We start from the raw sequence: 18,722 nt of genomic DNA on the forward strand, positions 1-18,722 counted from the left end.
GCCCTCGGCCCTGCCCGCCCCCGGTCCCGCGCCGCCCTCGGACCCCGCGCTGCCCCGGCCGCCCCCGCCCCCGCCCCCGCCGCACGTGTCCCGGCCGGTGCGCCGCGCGGGCTGCCCAGGGCCTGCGCCACTCGCGCGACTTTGAACGAACCCCCCCGTCGCGCCTCATTAAGTTGGAGGTCGCGCGCCACCGGCGGGCTGGGGGCCCTCGGTGGCGGGGGCTTGGCCGCGTGGGATTCCCCGCTGCGCACTCGGTGGCAGGCTGAGTCCGGGGGGAGGGACTGCCGGGACACGCGGGTGGGAGAGGCAGGTCTGTGTGCGAGTGCTGCCGCCGCCCTTCTCTACCCTCCGACTCCTGGGACGTCATGTAAACCACCCGGAACCTCAGTTCTTCGGCAAAATGGGGGACTGGGGACGGCTGTGTGGGACCGGTGGGACAACGCACCGAAAGGCAGATACCGACCGGAGGTGAGGTCGGCCTGGCCTAGGAAGGTGCCCTCGGGCAAGACCTTCCCCCCCCCCCCCCCGCCCTGCGCCTGGCACGGAGACACCCACCTGGCCCACCTGCAGGCCTGGCATTTAAGCTTGTTCACTGGGCCCTCCCCCTCTGCAGCGGGTGTGGGGGGGGGGGGCGGTGCACAAGCCCTGTCCGCGAGCCTCAGATCCTCCTGTGGCCCCCTGCCCCGGAAGGGGGATCCCACTGTATTTGGCCTCAGTTGGCTAGCCGGGTGATGGAGGCCGTGTCACTGCAGAGCTCCGCTCGGATCCGGATCCTGGGGGCTGCCGGTCAGCTCGGAGCCCAGGATAGAGAGGGAGATTCAGTTTTACTTCCCAGTCCGAGCTGTCTGACTCCTTCCCCTTTTCTCTTCGTGTGGGGAGGGGCTTGGGCTCTGGTGACCCACCCCTACCTGGGTACCCTGGCCGGGTGAGGAGTAACTAAGAGGAAGCCTCCACCCCGCCCCCCGGGGGGAGGGGCGGGGTGCGGCTGGGACTGAGCCTGGTGGCCCTCTGCCCGTCTTCTTGCCGGCTCTTCCTTCCCTTGTAACTCAGATTCTAGGCCAATGCTCTGGTTGCACTTGAAGCCCTGTTGGCCTTTGTCCTTTTTACAAAGGTTGCCGGATAGAGCTCCTGGTTGTGAACGGGACTGGTGAGAAGGAAGGCGGCTGCTTCTAAGAGCAAGCAGGGTGTGTGGGGGGGTGGTGAGAAGCAAGGCCTCTGCTTCTAGGAGCAGGGAGAAAGCTGTCTTCGGTCCTCTGTCAGCTCCCGACGTCCCGCCCCTCGGTCACTGTCCTCAGTGTCTCCATTACTCCACTTACAACATGGCGGCCTTGCCTGGACGGTCCCTCAGGCTCTCACCTGACCTCATTTAACTGCAGCGTGAACAGTCGCAGGTCTGCTGGCTTTACCACTTCTCCGCTCGCTCATTTCCTTGTGGTCTCTGCGGGGGAGCTCCCAGAAGGCCTGTCCCAGCACTTGTTGGTGGGGGCCAGGGAGGGGGTGGCGAGCATCCACATCAAGGATGAAATACCTGCGCAGCTAAATGATCTTGCACGTGTGACGATTTCCCTTGATGACAGTATTAATAGCTCACACAGGACAAAACGTTTGCAAACTGCTAAAGGTTAAGGCTTTGTCATTGCTGCACGAAGGGGACACTACCATTCATCTGTTCTGTGGATGCTAATTCGTGAAGGTCCTAGGATGGGAGGAACAGTAGTTGCTGGGTTTTGGAAGCTTTGGTGGTGAGCCAGCCAGGGCTGGGACTCTGGAGGGCTTGGAGCCCGAGCCAGAACTCCCCCACTTGATTGAGTCGAGATCTCCTACCTAGAAGTAAGCCCAAGTGGAAATTGCAGGGGGACCTGGTTTGTTCAGTATCGTGACAGGATGTCATTTGGGGCTGCGCAAGGCAGAAAGGTCGGCCGTGGGGTGGGGCTCAGCACCGTGTCCCTGGAACTGTCCAGATGGTGGACACTTAAGTGCATATGTTTTACATATATATATATATATATATATATATATATATATATATTTGGATTTTGAGCCATCTGAATATATTAACAATTCAAAAAAATAATTTAAAAATTAGGAAATGAAAAGCCTTTCCTGCTCTCCCCACCCCCCCCCCCCCCCCCGCCCCCCAGATGAAAAGAAGCCCGATGGAGAAGGACTTCCTCCTAGCTAACCTCTTGAAAGTTGCTTGACTACTAATTCCCTTCCCATGCTGTGTTTTTGGGGCTTGACAGGTAGGACTTTGGGATCAGCTCGGTCAGAGGCCCAGTGAGAACACCAGGTGTGCTCGCTCATAGGGGGCAAGCTGAGCAAAGTTCAATAAGGGGACTGTTAGAGCATCTGGGTGGGGTGTGCGAAAAGCGCAAAAGAGAGGCCCAAAGGGCTGAGGAGCCTGATCGGGGCTGAGCCAGCTTACGATCCAGGCAGCTCGTAGTCCCAAGGAGAGCGGAGAGCAGACTGGGAGAGTCAGCAGCAAGGTCACGCTCCTCCCTCCCTCTGACCTCAAGGCCCGGGCAGCCTGCCGGCCAGAGCCCCTCGATTCCACGCAGGCTGGCCCGCTGGGACGCAGAGCTGGGTGGGCTCACCTTTGGTGGAGGGCGGATCTGCTGAGACAAACAGGTGACCTGCCCAGGATCTTAGGTCCTGTGCCTTGAGTGTGGGATGAACAAGCTGATTGATGTCTCCCGAATGCAGAGTTCCGTGACTGCATGCTACGTCATTCTTTGTTTTGTTCGCTCGTTCATTCATTCATTCATTCATTCATTCTCTGGATCGAGTGCGTGCTATGCACCAGGGTCACGCACCGTGCTGGCCCAGTGAGGTTTGGCAGCTCCCTCCCTGGACTGACACCTCCAGTCCGGCCCACAGCGCTCCCGTATGGCCAGGCAGAAACCACCGAGCGTGGATGGATGAACGAAGCTGGCCGAGATCGGCCCGGGCAGCAGCTGCCAGCGACCTTCCCCACGGGCAGGTGGGGATGACGGTGGCCACGGTGGGAAACAGAGCTGGGTCCTCTGCCATGTGGCTGGAAGAAGTAGGCTTCGAGATTGGTCTGGGTCAGGAGGAGGCAGCACTCTCCGAAGCGGTCAGGAAGAGCTTGGGCCAACACCAGGTGAAGGCGGTGGTGGGCGGGGGAGGCCGTGGTGGGGGGTGAAGGCTGGAGCCCCGCTGTGAAGGGAGGGGGTGGGTCTTCTCAGAGGGCTTTACAGATAGGAGACGGGGTGACTGTTCCTGAGATTTAGGTGCGGCTCTGTCCGAGCCTGGGGTCTCCACTACCTTCTCGAGGTCCCCTTCTGGTTGAGAAGTAAAACTGTCTTAGGGAACGGGGTCGCAAGGATTCTGGCACAGCCCCACCTTTCGGGGGGGACAAGGGGAACAGTGAATGACAGTAAGAAACCCAACTAGCATCACAGAGCATCCTCCACACGCCTTCTCCAAGTGCCTTCTGTGTGCTCACCGGTTCTCCCCACCTGCTGATGTGAGTGGCATCATTTCCCTGTAAAGATAAAGGACACGTGGCTTACAGGGACAATGCAGCTTGTCTAAATTCCCTCGCTAAGTTGTGTGCTCCGCAGGGCTGGGACTTAGGCCTCTGCATTCTTCCTTTCCGGCACGGCCGGTGATGGCCCAGGTTAGGAGATGACGTAGGATATGATCGCCATCAGGCAGAGAAACCGTACAGTATGAGAAGTCTGCCGTGTGAACCAGCAATTTCTTTCACATCAGAAAGGCGCAGAGGGACAGACGGGGTTGCCTGACGCGTCTGGGTCTTTGAGAGACGGATGCAGGCGGACGCGGGTGGGCCCGCACAGGACAATACCGGCCTTCTGCCTCTCTTCAGGTGGCCGTCATAAGTGCCGTCATAAGTGCCGATCCCCGATCCCCGTGTCGCGGAGCTGATGACAGGCCGCAGCTGCTTGGGGAGCTGACCGGTGCCTGCTGGGCACAGGGTTTCCGGGGATGCTGAGGGAACTAAGGGAAAAACAAATACCATGACAAGGGATGCGACACAGTTGGAATTCCTGCAACTCAGCCACTTGCAACAGGAAATCAGTTACATTTGTTTCAATTTTGCTGACTGGGGTCAGCATTTTGGGACTGTAAACCCAGGACCTGTCCTTCCTTTCTCTCCCCAGGGGAAGTGCGAAGATCAGATCCTGAAAAGACCTTCTCCAGGAGGGGCTGGGCTCTCCTTCCTTCCTGTCCCGGGGGCCTCCCTGCACTCTGGGTGTCTGTGATGGTGGGCTGTGTTCTGGGGTGCGCTCTCCTCCCCCAGGGCCTAGCAGCTTCCTGGATGAGGCCGGGGGTCCCTGGCCATTTCAGAGCCGTATCCCAGATGTGCCTGCGGCGTGCTCCCCAAGGAAGGAGACCCAGCAGTGCTGTGTACGGACAGGTCCTGGTGTCGGGGGGAACAGTCTGGCCGGGGAGCTCGGAGACCAGGTAGTGACAGGGCGACTGGGGTCAGTTACTGGCTGGATTATCTCAAGTCACTTAAGAGCACTTGGCCTCAGTTTACCAGTCTGGGAAAGGAGTGTGAGCTAAGATTCCTTCCAGATCTGACTCCGTGCCCTCTAATCATTTGTCTCACACACACGGAGTCTCCCACGCGTCTTGGGCAAGCTGTCTGCAGGAGGTGGAAGGGATCGTCTCTGTGCCTTTGTCCCCAAAGACTGTCCTGGGCATGCTAGCCTGCTGTCTCCCGGTGTCTTCAGGAGAGAAACTAAGTTTCAGGCAAGTGGCACATGACAAAGTCATGGCCCTGCGTTCTCTGGTCTCCGTGATCCTTCAGCTTTGACCTCAGGACTGAAATTTATGCCCAAGGAAGTTGGTATCGGAGTCCAATTTCTTTCTTTCTTTCTTTTTAATGTTTATTTATTTATTTTTGAGGAGAGCGAGCACAAGTGGGGGAGGGGCAGAGAGAGGGAGGGAGACACGGAATCCGAAGCCGGCTTCAGGCTCCGAGCTGTCAGCACAGAGCCCGACGCGGGGCTCGAACCCACGAACCATGAGGTCGTGACCTGAGCCGAAGCTGGACGCGTCATCAGCTGAGCCACCCACACGCCCCTCAGAGTCCAGTCTCCTGAATGTGCGTTATACCTTCCTGTCCTATGGAGTCTGGAAGTCTGTGTGTCCGATGTCAGGCCATCATATTCATGGGTCTGGCAGTTCCATCAGGTAGCTCCAGGGCTGAGAACGTTTTGCTCATCTTCCCAGAGTCTAAAGTAATCATAAGTAGCAGGTCCTCCCGTGTGGAACTTTATAGGTAAGAGTGACTGTGCCCACACCATGCTGACAGTCAATTTGTCAGAAAGAGAGCCTCCCTCTTCCCCGCGTCCGTGGCCCGATGAAAACAAGCGGGTGTTCCAGAAGTGTGGGCCCTTCACCTGGCTTTCCTCTCTTGATGTGCAGGGAGCTGAGCTGGGCTGATGCTTTTTGAGGAAACTACTGTGTTCTTCCTTAGGGCCAAACTGCTTTGGTGTTTTTACCTTTTCCTTGACGTACTGAACCCCAGCAATGGATTGGATTCAGAAAGCCCTCCCCTCGAGGCTGTGGAAGTCATCACGAGGCTTGGGGACCTGGCTCGGTGCAGTCACAGGCAGAGCAAAGTTTCATCGGTCAGTGGGGGCAGACAGGAGCTCAGAGAGGTACCCCAGAAAAGCGTGGGCTTCGGGGCAGGAAGAAAGAAAGAGAACGAACCTGTCAGGAGAGAGATGCGTTTTGACGCAGACAGACCCTGGAAAGCCTGGCCCCCAGCACCATGGCCGCATGACTGTTCGTGTGGCCAGATGCTGCCTGGGAAGAGTGGGTGCAGAAAGTCCCCTTCTGTAGGGAAATGTCCAGACCCTGTGGGCCTTATTCCTGGCCACACATTTGGATTAACCGGAGAGCTTTTAAAAAAGTCTGATGCACCAGAAATTCTGATGGGATAGTTTTGGGCCGATGCTCGGGCAGAAAGTTTCGTGAGCCAGTACCGATCCCAGAGTGTATGGCAAGCTGTGATGTTTTGTAGTCTCTTCTGTCTCATTGAAAAGGATTCTGGTGTGCTTCCAGCAAATCGATTTCAAGGCCACTAGTGGGGAGGAGCCCACAATCTTGAAAACACTGTTCTGGCGTGATAGCTCGTGCTGCAGAGGCTGGGGGCTGAAAACTGCATTTCCCAGCTCTCCCCTGCAGCTGGGGTGCCGAGCGAGACTTAGGGGTTTCACCAAGGTCCGAGTGGTCCTGCTTCAAGGATTCTGGCAGGTACAGCTGTGGAGGCGTCCAGCCTCTCAGCGGGGGGGCTTTCTGAACCAGGCAGCCTCGGCAAGAAGCGGGGAACGTGGATAAAAGGTTAGAGTCCCCCCCGTTCGGTCAGCCATCCGCAAAGGCCCCATTTCTCTGGGGACATGCACAAAATAACCATTTGGGGAACACTGAGAAAGGGAGGGTTGTAGACTCACTCAGTAGTTGAGGACATTGACATAGAACGGGCAAGAGGGGCGCCTGGGTGGCTCAGTCGGTTAAGGGTTCGACTCTCGGTGTCGGCTCGAGTCATGATCTCACGGTTTGTGGGATCGAGCCCCGTGTCAGCCTCTGCACTGAGTGTGGAGCCTGCTTAAGATTCTCTCTCTCTCTTTCTCTCCGCCCCTCCCCCCGCTCCTGCTCCCACTTGCGCTCTCTCTCTCTCTCCCTTAAAATAAATAAATAAACCTAAAAAAAAGAAAAGCAAGAAACACAACTGGATGCCAGCTGGCTGCCTCTGCCCACAGTACCTACCTGTGCTGTTACTTCAGTCATTTCCATACGCTCTTCAATCATCTGGCAAAGATCTATCTGTTCGGCACCAAACAAACCCCACAGCACCTGCTTTACCTGCGGGGTAAAGAGCTGAGGATACAGCAGTGACCAGTGTAGACAAAACTGCCTGCCTTCATGGGACTGACTTTCTAATGGGGGTAGACAGGCAATAAACAGATAGGTAAATATAGAGACTGCCCAATGGACCTAATGGCTATGGAGAGGAGGAAGGAGAGTAGGGATGGGGGGCAGGCCTCTGTTTTAAGTAGGATGGTCACCCCAGGGTGACATTTGGGTAGAGACTGAAGGGAGTGAGGAGTGGACGGTGCAGTATGTTAGGAGAGTGTTCTCACAGGGGGAAGTGCAAGTGCAAAGGTCCTGTGGCCACAGTGGGCTGAGTTTGGGAGGAAATATGCAAGCCAGTGAGGCCACCTTTAGAAAGGTAGCAGGGCAGGTGCTATAGATCAAGGCTACTCTAGGGCCTGGGCCTCTGACTCCAAGTGGGATGGGAAGCCCTTGGAGGGTTTCAGCCGAGGCGTGGCAGAAATGAACTTGGCTGTTATAAGCCATGAGTGCAGGATGTGGCTGCCTTCCTGAGAACAGGCTGTAGAGTGACGAGGGTGAATCAGGGAGACCAGGTGGGAGCCTGTTGGTGAGCAGTGACATTGGCTTAGGTCAGGCTGGGGGGAGGGGCAGGTGGTCCAAAGTGGTTGGATTCTGAATATATTTAGGAGACGAAGACTGCAGGGTTTGTGACGGATTGGATGTAGGGGAAGAGGAAGGGTGAGTCACGGGTGACTCCCTAGCTGCCTGTGGGAGGGATGCCGAGGGCCCTGGTGGTTATGGTCGTGGCCGCGCCACCAGCTGAGGCGCCACCAATCCCGGGGAGTTTGTTGGCGCTCTGTAACTGTGCTGTTGACCTCCAAGAGGAGCGGGCCTCCCCAAGCAGCGGTTCGGCTTGTATCCGTGGTTCGGGAGGGTTGGGACTCAGCAAGGAGCCTTCCAGAAAGACCGATTATGCTCTGAGCCAAGTGTCAGACAGACACCTCCTTTAAGAAAAACCTGGCTTTCAAAACCAGGATTGATTATTATTGCCACACATGAGGGATTCTTAAAGTTCGGGTGTGTTTTACATAATGGACACATGGCCGAGCGTGGGTAGTTTCCCAGCCGGGAGAGAAGCGTGTGCTGGGGTTTTCACGTTGCCAGTGTTTCTGTGTCCGTAGTACCCGATTGCCAGACAATTTCTGTCCATCCTTCAGTTTCCTTAGACCACGAAGGCCTCCATTGTCGGAGAGGGGAAAGCTCCAGGCCAGAGAGCCGTCCCGAACAAACTCAGCCCAGCCACCAGCTGACCATGTTGGCCTCCAAACAGGGTGACCGGCTTGACCAGGATTGCCCGGGATGTCCCCCTCCTTAGTGCGGGAAACCAGGAGACAAGGCCACCTCCTGAGTGCCGGGCACACCAGGACGCTGGGTCACCCCACTTGCCTCCAGCCAGCCCTGGCCCCCGGGCTTGATGGCCTCATTTAGAGGAATAGGTTTTAAAACCTCATTAACATTTGAATAACAAAAGGAAAGAATCCAAGCTAACCTCACAGTCCCGCAGACTTGAAGACTCAGGAAGATGTGTTTCCTTGCGGTTCTGCCAAGGGGCGTGGAAGGAAATCAAAGCAAGAATTGTCGGCCACTCGCTGCCTCCTGCTCACAGTAAAGGAATCCGAATCTGCAGATTGGCTGGTGTCTGTGTGAAAACTCTGCAACTTGAATGTCATGCTTTTAGGATAAAGTGAGTCGGTTCGCATCCGCTTCACCATGAATCATGTCTGCTGCAGATACATCATTTCCCAGATATACGTGGAGAACAAAAAGTGGAGCCCACTTCAAGCCAAATCATGTTTTGGGCAAATCCTGGATTATGTAAAAGCTTTTCATTTGAAGTCATTTGAATGAAGCAAAAGGTCCTGTTGTCACTGCTGCTGTTTTAAGGAAATTTATTATTTCTTAAGCGTATAAGACTTCGAAAAATTCATTTTGTAATGCACGCCAGTAAGTAACAAACGGCATGACGGTAAAATCACGATCCGTGCTACCGAGCAGTGAGACGGGCCTTTTTCCTCTGTGGCTACGTTCCTTCCCCTGGCTTCGGTGAGAAAGAACCCAACGGTTCGTAACACCTGTCCGTCACCAGGTATGTCGGTCGTGGGCATGTCACGGAGAGAAGCTTCTGCACCGGTGATGTTCAGTCTAAAAGGAACAGCTTTCAGCGGCTAGATGCACACGTACAGGAGACGAATAAATGACCTTTCGGGGTAGTCGTGCCATGCAATGTTACACTGCGGTCTGGGTGAGCCACGCGCTCTGATAGACGGTTGTATTCGATATTGTCATGACTGTTTAAAAAATTGCAAAACGTTAGGTGCAGTGAAATACTTAAAAAAAATTTTTTTTAACGTTTAATTTTTGAGAGAGAGCGAGAGCAAGCTGGGAAGAAGGGGCAGAGAGAGAGGGAGAGAGAACCCAACGCAGGGCTCTATCCCACGAACCGTGAGATCGTGACCTGAGCTCAAGTCAAGAGTCTTAACCAACTGAGCCACCCAGAGGCTCTGTAAAATATTTTTTTATAAAACACCTGAAACTAAACAATATTGCTTTTAAGCAATACTTACATAACAAAACAATATTTCTTTTTATTATTGTTATTTTTTTTTAATGTTTATTTATGGAGAGAGAGAGTGCGCAAGCAGGGGAGGGGCAGAGAGAGAGAGGGAGACAAATCCGAAGCAGGCTCCAGACTCCGAGCTGTCAGCACAGAGCCCGATGCGGGACTCGAACTCATGAACCGCGTGATCATGACCTAAGCTGAAGTCGGACGCTTAATCAGCTGAGCCACCCAGGTGCCCCAAAAACAATATTTCTTTTGTAAAATTCAGTATAATGGCTACTTCCGTCTGGAGGGAGACAGGAGCAGGGATGGGGGAACATGTATAGAGAGTGAAAAGCTCAGCTATCAATTGGCTGATGGGTTTCTGCTGGTCTGTTATGTCACTTCAACAGTATAAAAGGGGGCCGTTCAAAGATCAATGAGGAGTGCATGAGATGAACCAAGGATTATGAACCCAAACCTCTGTGCCTGGGGCCCCCAAATCAAGAAAGAATGAAGAATTTTTCCTCCTACTTGTTAAGGAGATCAGCAGTTTCCAAAGCTGTGTTTTCATGGTTCATGAAATAATTGTCAGGCAAGTTGAGTGCCCTTTGTGTCTACAGTCATGATTGTTTTCTAGACAAATGGACAAGAAAGAAGAGTGTGTAAGAAGAGTGTGGTAAATCGATGGGGCGCCTGGGTGGCTCAGTCGGTTGAGCGTCCGACTTCGGCTCAGGTCATGATCTCTTGGTCCGTGAGTTCAAGCCCCGCGTCGGGCTCTGTGCTGACAGCTCAGAGTCTGCAGCCTGCTTCGGATTCTGTGTCTCCCCTCTCTCAGCCCTTCCCCTGCGCACACTCTCTGTCTGTCTCAAAAATAAATAAACATTAAAAAAAATTGAAAAGAAGAGTGTGGTAAATCTAAACACTGAGTGTGGTACTTCATCAAAACAGGACATAAAATTGTATTTTTAAATTTTAATTGTTTCTATTACTACCAATTATATTTAAGTTTTTTTTAAAGTCTATTTGTTTATTTTGGGAGAGACAGAGATAGAGAAAGTGGAGGAGGGGCAGAGAGAGAGAGAGAGAGAGAGAGAGAGAGAGAGAGAATTCCAAGCAGGCTCTGCACTGTCAATGCAGAGCCTGACATGGGGCTCAAACCCATGAAGCCATGAGATGACCTGAGCCAAAACCAAGAGTCAGACGCTTTACCCACTGAGGCATCCAGGTGCCCCTATGTTTAAGTTTTAACAGGGAAACGGAATTATTTAGAGAGTCCATTTCAAGTAGTAGGTACTTGTAAGTATTAGGTCCTTAAAGATAGGGACCCAGATATGTGTATGTGTGTGTGTGTGTGTGAGAGAGAGAGAGAGAGGGAGAGGGAGAGGGAGAGGGAGAGGGAGAGAAAGAATGATACAATAAATACAGTACATGAGCCTGGACTAGGGCCTGGGCATTACCATGGCATTTGGCCAGATGCATTTGGAGTCCTTATTGTATTCGAGTTAATCTGCTTTTAATGGTTATATTGTAGTTATACGTGTAGGAAAGCATCTCTGCCTTTAGGTAATACACTCTGAAGTATTAAGAAGAAATGGGGCATGTTTTGTCTTCATGGTTCAGAAAAAAATATGCATGAATTTTTTAATTTAAAAAATATTGCGTATGTGCTATTTTGTCTATATAAAATATATATTTAAAAAATGTAATTACATAGAGGATGATAAAGCAGATGTGGCAAAGTATTAACAATTGGTGAGTCTGGGTGAAGGATGCGTGGAAATTCTCTGTGCTACTCGACATTTTTCTGTAAGGCCGAAATTATGTCAAAAGGAGAAGTTAAAACAGGAATGAGAAATGCTCGGTCACTTCTCCAGCCACATTGCCTAATCCCGTACCTTTTGCCCCATCCTTCCGTCCTTCGGTGTGGCCTGGGGCCATGTTCACCCTGCCTGGAATATTCCTCCCTCAGAGCTTGGCGTGAACCCTGCAAAGCATCAACTGATTCTCGTCTCCTCATGGAGGCCTTCCCTGACCACCCCTCTAAGAGCCCCCCGCCCTTCCCATCACTCATTTCTTGGCTTTTCATTTCTGAGGGTACAGGCAAGGGCACTTTTTATACAGATTCACCGACTGTATGACCCAGCAATCCCGTTCCTAGGTGTAAACCCAAGAGAAATGAAAACAGTTGCCCACAGAAAGGTATACATGAACTGTCAGAGCAGAGTTAGTCATAATACCCCCGAAGTACCAGCAACCCAGTGTCCACCAACTGATTGATGAACACACGAGGTATACCTACCCATACACTGCAATCCAGCACTAAAAAGGAATTGCGTATCTACAGAGCAGAGGGGTTTTGAAAAACATGCTAAGTGAAAAAGCTATTCACAGAAGTTTGTGTGATTTCATTCATATTTAATGTCCAAAAAGGCCCATCTGTAGACATAAAAAGTGGATCATGGCTGCCTGCAGGTTAAAGGAGGAGAAAATGGGGGTGTGACAGCTCACGGGTTTTTTCGGGGTAATAGAATGGTCCCAAAATTGCGATGTTCACACAAGTTTGTGAATATAGAAAATGCACTGGATTGTGTAGCTTTATTTATTTTTAATTTATTTTTAATATTTATTTTCGAGAGAGATTGAGAGTGTGAGTTGGGGAGGGAGCAGAGAGAGACAGGGAGACACAGAATCCGAAGATCCAAACCAGGCTCCAGGCTCTGAGCTGTCAGCACAGAGCCTGACGTGGGGCTCAAACTCACAAACTGTGAGATCATGACCTGAGCTGAAGTTGGACGCTCAACCAACTGAGCCACCCAAGCGCCCATGGATTGCACAGTTTTAAATGGGCAACTTCTATCTCAGTAAAGCTGTTCCAAAAAACAAACCAACAAACAGATTTCATCATCCTCCACGGAAGCTGGTTTCTCACCCTTCGAGAAGCAACTCTTATCCCCATTTCTGGATAAGCAGAAAGGTACCAAGATTTTACAAACTTTGTCAAGGTGAATGGAGGACCAGGAGGAGTGGCTGAGGCTGGGTCCTGGGTTCCAGGCTCCCTAATCTTCTGCCTGGACCATCATGTCCTTGTTCTTCCCGGGGGGCCTAGCCTTGGGGCAGTGAGGACAGTGGTTCCTGACCTGAGCTCTGCCCTATAGCAGCATGGAGACCTCAGAGAACATAGAGAGGTACTGGGCAGAGACCTGTTTTCTTGTCCTGTGATGGCTCTATTTGTCATGTGGCTTCTGATTGGCCACCTCACCCCTCTGGACCTTCCTTCTCGCGTCTATAAAGTCAAAGGGTTACCCGGATTATCTCTTCCGGCTCTTATATGCTACGATTCTGGAGATTCTCTTTCATCTGTCATAGTGTAATTATTGGTTTTTACAACCTACATTTGGTTTTTAGCCCCAAGATGGGTATAGTAATGGTATTTAACTTGTGACGCATGTCATATTTTAATCTCAATGTGTATCAGGAAGGTCTTAAAAAATGAAGTTTAATTAGTAGTCTTCTTCATCCCCTGCACAAAACGTGTGTCAGACTGGACTCTGGAAGAACATACATAGCCACCTTGAACACATCAGGACGAGCCAGTCCCCTACCATAAAATGGCATATCCCTGTCATACTCTGGGGTCAGTAAATCTTTTGTCCTTAGCACGTCCAGAAAAATGGTTCACAGCATGCCCTACGTCACTTTTTTGTTGTTGCTATTCGCTTACATTTTACCTCTCTTTAAAGCTGAGGTATAACATGTATACGGTAAGTGTGCAAATGTACATACGTGTACATCCGTGCAACCAACACCTGATCAACCTGTAGAACATTTCCAGTAACCCCCAGAAGGCTCCTTCCCACCCTTGCCATTGAGAAAGCTTCTCAGCAGAAACCACTCACTGTTCTTTTGACTTCTCTCATTATGTATGTTTGCTTGTTCTTGAAATTCACATAGAAGGAATTCTACCTTATATATCTTTTGAATGTGGCTTTTTTCCCCCAACATCCTAACTGGATTTTTCTGTGTCGTTGTGTGTAGAAATCCTTAGTTCATCTTCATTGCTATATAGTATTGTATAGACTACAGTTTGCCCCTTCCATTGTATTCATTCATTCATTCATTCATTCATTTGTATTTAATTAAAAAAATTCTCTTAATGTTTATTTTTGAGAGAGACAGGAACAGAGTGTGAGTGGGGAAGAAGCAGAGAGAAAGGGGGACACAGAACCTGAAGCAGGCTCCAGGCTCCAGCTGTCAGCACAGAGCCCAACGTGGGGCTCGAACCCACAAACTTCAGATCATGACTCGAGCCAAAGTCAGATGTTTAACTGACTGAGCCACCCAGCCCCCCCCGTTTTTTTTTTTATTAAAAAATTTTTAATTCCAGTATAGTTAACATACGGCCTTATATTATTTTCAGGTGTATGAGATAGTGATTCAACAAATTCATACATGACTCATCGTGTCCCTTCTGTTGTTGTTGTTGGACCTTTGGGTTGTTTCTGGTTTGGGGTCGTTATGTTCAGAGCCACCATGAACACTCTGTTGTACCTGTCTTTTGGTTGATAAAAGCGTCCACTTCGTGGTCTTGCTGGGTCAGAGTGGAGGTGTAAGTTTAGCTCCTAAATCCCTTGATCTGGATGATTTTCTCCTCTGTAAATTCGAGACTGGGTTATCTATGTGATCTAGAGGAAAGGTACTATCTTCCTCAGGAAAACTTTACCTTCTCAAGATTTTATTCCCCTTACATCTTCCTTACTGTGTCTTTGCCCCTGAAAACATTGTTTTCCCATTCTTTTTTTAATGTTTATTTATTTATTTTAAGAGAGAGAGAGAGAAAGAGAGGGAGTGAATGAGCAGGAGGGAGGGGCAGAGGGAGAGAGAGAGACAATCCCAAGCAGGGTCTGTGCTGTGAGCTCGAACCCACAGACCGTGAGATCATGACCTCAGCCAAAACCAAGACTCGGATGCAACCGACTGGGCCATCCAGGCGCTCCTCCTGTTCTTCGCATTAACAGCCTCATGGCCTGCCTTTCCTTGGGCACACCCCCCTCTCTCCCAGCTCTGCCTTTTCTCAATAGCTCCCTCCTTTGGTGTGTTTGCTCCCCATTTGCAAGGCCTCACTCTTGAAGCCACCCTCTGCCTTACAGTCTCACGGTCTCACAGCTGGAGGTAATCATGGTTCTTGTGCTATAATTTGTGTGTTCATTCCGTCTCCGCAACTTGACTGTAAACTCCCTGGGCAGTGCTCCTCCTGTCCAGCCGAGGGCCTGGCAGATGATCGAAAACTGTGTGTTGGGGGAATTCATTTATGGGAACGTTAATACTCCGGTGCCCGTAAGATTCCTCAAAGAATGTCATTCTCTGACTCGAGATTCTTTAATTCTCCATTCATGATTAAAATTTCAAAGTGCATCAGAATCTTGTTGTGCTTCCTTACAAGGATCGCGTGAAGGGGGTGGTCAGGGGAGGCTGATGTGCTGAGTGAGGGAGGAATAGAAGGAATAGAAGCCCGGAAGGCCTGCAGCTTTCCCGAAGTCCTTTGCGGCTGACTGGTTCATGAAACTCCCAGCCTTTACGTCTTTATGTGTAGTTGAACCTGTAAAATCGTTCAGGTGACTTTGGGGTGTTTCACTTCATCGTCTTCTCCGTCGCACCTTTCCCTCATCCCCCCACCCCCCGGGCCCGCCCCCAACAAGCCACATACTTATTTTTCAGAGGGAGACCGCGTTGGGTTCCACGCTGCTTGCTGTATGTTGCTTCGATCATGCCCTGTTATCCTAGCTGGGAATACCCTCCTCCGTCCCAATGACCTAGAGCGTCAGGTGGACATTAAAAAGGGAAAGGAGCCTCGGGAGAGGGTGGCCCTGCGCTATGCAAGGCGACAAAGATGAGCGGTAGCGGGTCTCCCCTAGAAGGCGTGAGGACCACACAGGCTTTGCCGGCCTCCCGTAACAGAGGAGACGCTGGCTGCTTAAGCGACAGCCAGAGAGGCATCAGGGCAGAACTGGCCAAAAGGAGGCTGAGATGTCAGGAGACCTCTCTGACCCACTTGGCCTCCTAATAACCCATGTCCGTGGTGTTCTTTGTTTTGAAACAGAAATTGCAGAATCCGCCCCCTCCCTGAGTCACTTGACTCTCCCCGACACTCGGTGTGTGTTTGTACACTGGCCTCCGGAAGAGGGAAGGGCCGCCCTGCTCGGGAGAGATGGCTCGTAAGCAGACGGGAAGGATCCCTCTGTGTCAAACACTGCATAAAACACCTGGGACTTAGTGACTCACTTGCCAGAGACTTGTCCCGTTAATTTCATACGTATTGTATTTGTGTTTCTACACAAACATACCAACTTCGACTTGTAGGTGTTTGATGACTCAGAAATACAGTTTCCTGGCCCGCCGAGCCTTGATTGCGTGTTAGGAAAGTCAAGGCGTGTGAAGGCAAGGGACTGTTGGCCTGGGGAAATTTTCATTTCTGTCTCTTTCTGCTCTAAAAAATGTCCAGCCTTCCGCAAAGTTTCAAGAATGGCATAGAGAATGACCTGTATCACCGAGATTCACCCGCTGTTGCATTTTACCCTGTTAGTTCCTCAGTTGATTTTGTTGATGTCAAATAACCAGCTGCAGACATCATGACACCATCCCCAAATGCGTCAGCATGTTCTTCCCAAGAACGAGAACATTCTCTTAAATTATCACGATATACTCATCAGCCTAGTTGGAAACTGAACACGGACACCAGACTGTTACTAGCGGCTGGTCCATATTTGGATCATCTCGGTAGTGTCTCTTATAGATTTTTTTCTTTTTGTATCTAGGATCCCATCACGTGTCACACATTTATCTAGAAGTCTCTTTTTATCTAGAAGAGTTCTGCATCTTATTTATAGTTATTTTAATGATACTGATATTTGTGAAGACCCTGGCCACTTCTTTTGCAGGAGGCCCCTCGATCTGGAATTGCCTGATTGTTTCCTTCTTAGATTGAAGTTTAACATTTTTGGCAAGAACACAGCATGCGTGATATACATCCTTCTTACTGGTGTTACATCAACAGACTAAGATATCCGCTTGTCCCTTTAGCAGTGATGTTAAATAACTTCGGTCATTTGGTTCACTTACAAAGATAACTTTTCCCCTTTGCAATTAAAAATGCATCTTTGTGGGGGCCCCTTGGGTGGCCCAGTTGGTTAAGTGTCTAACTTTTGATTTTGGCTTAGGTCACGGTCTCACGGTGCGTGGGATCAAGCCCCAAGTTGAGCTCCTTGTTCATAGGGTGGAGCCTGCTTGAGATTCTCTCTGCCCCTCCCTCCCTCAAAAAATTAAACATTTAAAAAATGTATCTGTGCGGATCCTTTGGGATCATTCACAAAATGTGAATAAAAGTACTCTTGTCCCCAGTAATCTTGAATGCAGTGGTTTTAGCATGGATTGATGATTCTTGACTGGAACACTTATGGTGGCTAAAAAATTTAGCCACCATAGCCAACATTTATTGGTTGGCATTCTATTATAAAGAAGAGCTTTCCTGCCTACCCTTCCCTTTAAAATAGTTTTCATTTCATTATTATTAATAGTAGTAATGGTATTGGTATAGATTCAGGGATTTTAAAAATTATCATCACATGTATTATAAGCAGTCCATCCCTGACTTACTCATTTTGATGCTCGGATTATCCCAAATTGGGATGAGAGCCCTCTCAAGCTGGTTGCTGTGTCCTTTCGACACCATCTGAGTTCTTCCTTATATTCTGGCACAACCAGAGGTCCCAAGCTCAGCCAAGGAGCCCTGGTTACGTTTAGGGGAGAATGAGAGTTGGTAACCAAGGTCTGGGCTCTGCGGTGTTCCTTGTTATAGGGTGTCATCGTTTCTAGGGCCTTTCCCATGGACAGAGCTAGGAAACAGGTTTTTCAAGATCACAAATTCATATTGCTCTTATCCCAGTCCAATACCAGAAAGTTCTCCCTCTCTTCTCCCCATTCTGGGTTTTGCATCTTTCATTCACTTTTTGTATTTTCTCTAGGAATTTAAAAAAAGGCTTGAATCTCCTTTACTCCTGGTCTTATTATGAAAATAAAATTCCTCGTGATTGATGTCTGTTTCCCCGTAAGTGAGGACATTCAGTAGATCATAAATTCAGGGCAGAGGTGAAGGCTCGTGCCCCATCTCCTGGGGCTCTAAAAAATATCTGCACAGATAGGAGAGTCTGGAGGGAAACACAAGCACGAATGTGTTATGTTTTTTCCATATTTTCTAGTCATTTCACAATGAATGTATGCTACTCTTAAAATAACAAAATAGTATTTTAAGGCAAAAGAAACCTAGATAGGCTGGATGTCAATACTTTGGTCCTACATATTGTAGGAAAGGAAAGATCGTTTTCCCTTTACCCGTTTAGATTCTTAGCTGAGACTCTCCCCGCCCCCATAAAAAATAAACAGGAGGAACCCCCCCCCCACCACCAATTTTTAATTATGTATGTGCATCCATTCATGAGCCCCACAAAGATAAGAGACTCAAAAGCCCTCCAGGCAGTTGAGGCTCATGGACCATTCTGAGCTAAGGAAAGGGATAAGGGTCAGGGGTTTCAAAGGCAAGGAAGAATACTCACAGGAAGGTCAGAAGAGAAATTCATGGTAAACAAGGCTGCCCTGCCATGCATAGGAGTCAGGTGAAGTGATGTGTGGGCATAGCTGCATTCCTGGCATAACCCCCCTTTCCATGTAAATTCCCCCTATAAAAGCGTCACTTATGCTGTTTGCAGTCTCCTCCTGTGTCTGCAGTTTCTCAAAAACAATCAGCACAAAAATCCTTATGCCAGAGGTATACTTGGGGTGGCATGTTCTGGTCCCCTGCCATAGAGCCAGACACCGTGGGCACAGAGATGGTCAAGGACCGAGTGATAAGAGGATGGCAGGCAGAGGGCAGCGCTCCGGGGGCCTCTCCCCAGCAGGAAGGTCGAGGAGGAGCCCGGGCTCTGCACGCTCCCGCCCCGGGCAGCCCGGTTTCTAGGGCGATGCCCCCACCCGTGCCGTTTCTCGGGTCTCCGGTTGGGACGGCTCTGTGGGGCAGGAGCCGCCTGGCAGACCGGGGGCGCCACAGAGCCGGCCGACACGCCCCATCCCTTGCCACCGCCGGTGCCCGGCGCTGAGGTCAGCGGAGCCCGGCTGGCGGGGGGCGAGGTCAGCCCGGGACACCCGGCGCGGGGCGGGGCGGGGCGGGGCCAGCGGGCGCGCGCGCGCCGATTGGCTGCAGGCGCGGCGCACGGGCCGGTCAGCGCGCGCCCCGCCCCCG

General features: G+C 50.8%; 1 protein-coding gene across 3 annotated transcripts in view; it reads left to right on the top strand.

The window, feature by feature from the left end:
* PFKFB3 (6-phosphofructo-2-kinase/fructose-2,6-biphosphatase 3) overlaps window positions 1–18,722 on the top strand; it is a 952,670-nt gene that overhangs the window by 982 nt on the left and 932,966 nt on the right. Inside the window, exon 2 of one of the 3 annotated variants that reach the window (XM_049626794.1) lies at window positions 8,396–8,977. The exons of 1 other annotated variant lie outside the window; for it this stretch is intronic. The gene's annotated coding sequence lies outside the window, so the exon portion shown is untranslated. Of the gene's footprint in view, window positions 1–8,048; window positions 8,978–18,722 lie in introns of all 3 variants that reach the window. One more of the 3 variants, XM_049626793.1, reaches the window with a different exon arrangement.

This window comes from Panthera uncia, chromosome B4 (assembly GCF_023721935.1).
Source record: "Panthera uncia isolate 11264 chromosome B4, Puncia_PCG_1.0, whole genome shotgun sequence".
Classification (NCBI taxonomy): Eukaryota; Metazoa; Chordata; class Mammalia; order Carnivora; family Felidae; genus Panthera; species Panthera uncia.